This window comes from Crocuta crocuta, unplaced genomic scaffold (genome assembly GCF_008692635.1).
Source record: "Crocuta crocuta isolate KB4526 unplaced genomic scaffold, BGI_CrCroc_1.0 scaffold288, whole genome shotgun sequence".
NCBI lineage: Eukaryota > Metazoa > Chordata > Mammalia > Carnivora > Hyaenidae > Crocuta > Crocuta crocuta.
This window is the reverse complement of record NW_027532607.1, coordinates 89708-93123: the sequence shown is the minus strand read 5'-3', so window position 1 is coordinate 93123 and position 3416 is coordinate 89708.

The window sequence follows — 3416 nt, the reverse complement described above, 5'->3', positions numbered from 1 at the left end:
TTTTTTTATTTTTATTTTTTGGAGACAGAGAGAGACAGCATGAGCACGGGAGGGGCAGAGAGAGAGGGAGACACAGGATCCAAAACAGGCTCTGAGCTGTCAGCACAGAGCCCGCCGAAGCGGGGCTCGAACCCACGAACCGTGAGATCATGACCTGAGCCGAAGTCGGACGCCCAACCGACCGAGCCACCCAGGTGCCCCGAGTTGGCTTTTAAATCATGCACTGAGGCATCATTCTTGCCTTGAGAGCTGAGTTATCCCCACCCACTCGGACTGGGTAAGAGCCCAGTGAATGCGGGATGGTTAGGGAGAGCCAGCAAGTGCACTGAGCTTGCACAGAGAGACAGCGAGCCCTTGCCATTTTCTGGATGTGGACCCTTTAGTCCCAGCATAGGAGAGGCTAACAGGCTTCTGGTTCGAGGCAGGGACGCAGGGAGCTCCGTTTCTCAGCCTCTCCTTAAGCCGGCGTTGATCAGCTCCCTGTGGCTGTGGTCCACTGTGCTATGAGGCCCCAACACAGCTGACATTCGTGACACAGAAGAGTTCTGAATCTGGTTACATTTCTACTCTTATAGCTATGCATCTAATTAAGGTTTGTGCCCTGGAGTTACAGGCGCAGCCAAGTCTCTGCTAAGCCTGGCTCCTTGGGGGCCCCCATCACTTACTAATGGCCCCCACTTTGGCCCTTTCCCGAGGAATAGAAGTGACTTGGCTAATTTCTTCTGATCCTGTGGACATTTCCAGTGCTACCTTCCAAGGCCCCGTGTGAAAGAAGGAGAGAGTAATTGGTACATATATACCCGCCTGTCCGCGCGCGCGCGCGCGCGCGCGCGCNTGGCCCCCACTTTGGCCCTTTCCCGAGGAATAGAAGTGACTTGGCTAATTTCCTCTGATCCTGTGGACATTTCCAGTGCTACCTTCCAAGGCCCCGTGTGAAAGAAGGAGAGAGTAATTGGTACATATATACCCGCCTGTCCGCGCGCGCGCGCGCACACACACACACACACACACACACACACACACTCCTTGGACCTGCCAGGCTGAGGGTTCCCATTTAACAGCACACACTCTGGTTCAGAACCAAGACCTTCCAGGGGTCACTCTGCTGGGAGCTGAGTGCTTCCCCTGAACAGGGCCCACTGCCAGCCAGGAGGAAATGACCTCCATCGGGAAGCCCTTGGCCGCTTTGCCGACCTGCCGCGCCCTCTGTCAGCTTCCTGCCTCTCCGAACCCAGAGTTGCTGACCCTCCGCCGAAGAGAAACTTTGGAATCAGCTGTATGCTCAGAAACTACCAGTGCAAGCCCAGGAGGAAGCCCCGGGGCTCCCTGGGCCTCCAAGGGTGAGGCGGCGCCCTGGCTCTGGCGGGTCAGGGCAGCCTGTGAGGTGCTGGAAGGGCCTCAGGCTGCAGAGGTTCTGATGAGAAGCCAAACTTACCTGACACCCCCCTCGCTGGACCTACTTTGCCGCCCCAGGCAGCTGGCCCACATCTTGGCAAGAAGAACAAAAAGGGAAGAGAGAGAGCTGCTTTTCTCGTAGCTTCCACTCCCCCACTGTACGGAGACTCCTGTCCCTTTCTCTTCCAGGTGCCCCCAAAGGTCCACCTCAGCCCTGCGGGGCCCCTGGGGACCTGTGGCCACCGACCCCTCCTTCTACAGCTTTAAGGGAAACACTCACAGGGTATTTTTTTTTTGGTCTACCTCACATATATAGTTTCTAGGGCAAAAGAGAATAATTTATATAGCGAAGATATATGAGAAAATATTTATGTATAATATTTATATAATTTCTATAGTTCATGGGCAGCACCTATGGGGTTTGGGTGTTCCGGGGGAAGCCATCCGGGGAAATACAGCCTGGCCTGACCGGGGCTGCCACTGAGCTGTTTGCCGGGTGGCTGGGGTGTCTCTTAGTTTCCTGCGACCCAGCCTATCTCTGAGCTGGTGAGAACACACCCTCTCTGTGCATAAGCCCTGGTGGGCTCGGGCCAAATCGTCCTTGTGAAGTTTTTGTAAATTCTCTGTGTGTCTGGGTCCCAGGCCCATCTTCTGCTCTGTCTTGCTCATAATGATAATGACAAGAAAGATGCCCACACTGTGCATTTGTAAAGAGCACTTTGGGTCTCCAAAAACCCTCTTGTTCCTTTGATCCGGTGGGGTATCCCTCCTTATCCCCATAATGTGGGTGGGGCTTCATTACTGTGCTGGGTGTGCACATGCGGCCCAGAGACGGAGGGCTGTGCCCAAAATCACACCGAGGGGGCCGTCCGATGAGGATTTATGAAATTCCACACAGGCCGGGCACAGTGAGAGCTGACTTGCCCTGAGCCCAGGAGCCCCAAAGCCCGGCTACACCCTGAGCCCAAGAGCCCGGGGAAGCAGCCACTCCCTGGCTGTACGTGACCCTGGCCTTTCCGACTTGGACTGCACGTCAGCATTTCTCCAAGTGGAGTCCTGTGTCTCTGGGGCTGGGACTGCCCAAGAAGCCCGGAGAGAAAAAGACCTCATGGAAGCCACTCCAGGGGTGGCCAGAGAGGCTTGGGCTCCATCACAGGGCCCCTCCTGGCCCACAGGTGGATTTCATTTGCTCCCCCATCTCTTCAAAATGAATTGTTTCCCCTTGGATTTCTGGCTTGTCTGGTGAAATCAGTTGTGCTCGCAAATGGGGCCACGTTCTCACCTGGCCACGGTCAGGGAGCCTTGTTAGGCTGTGTTGGATGGGGGGGGGGTCCCAGTGGGCCAGGTGCCCTTGCCCCAGTCGACCTCACTCATGGATGTTCCTGCCTGGCTCTTGTGGGCACATCGTGTCCGTCCTCCTGTCCAGATAAGCCCGGAGTCCCTGAGTCTTTCTTTGCCTGGCAGGCAGTTCCACAGACAGATCCGTGCCTTCCAGGGTTTCCTTGTCAACAGCCATGAAGTTCAAGTGCCTTTTGTCTCAGCACGATTTAGAATTACAGTGGAAGTTATCATGTATCGAGCACCTGTTATGTCCATCCATTCAGTCAGCGAATACTTAGGGAGCCCCGACTGAGCGCCAGTCACCTCCTGGGTGTTGGGGTGCAGCAGCGAGCAAAACCGGTCCCTGCCGCGTGGGGGGTAACACTCTAGTGGGGGGAGAGACAATAAACCAATAAACTCCACGTCAGCTATTGGTACCCACTTTGTCTTGATTTCTTGCAAAAACCCTGCATATTGGACACAACCGGTAAAGGCTCTTGGATGCCACTTAGGAAGCAGGGATGTCAGGCTTTGAGCACAAATCTGCTGGTCTTCAAACTATGGCATGTTTCCTCTCTGGACTGCTGCCTCCCCTCAGAGATAGGTAGGGCAGGAACGGATCACCCTCTTTTATGGATTCTGGGTGATCGAGGCCTAGAGGAAGGAAGGCACCACCCAAGGTTACATGCTAAGTCAGACCA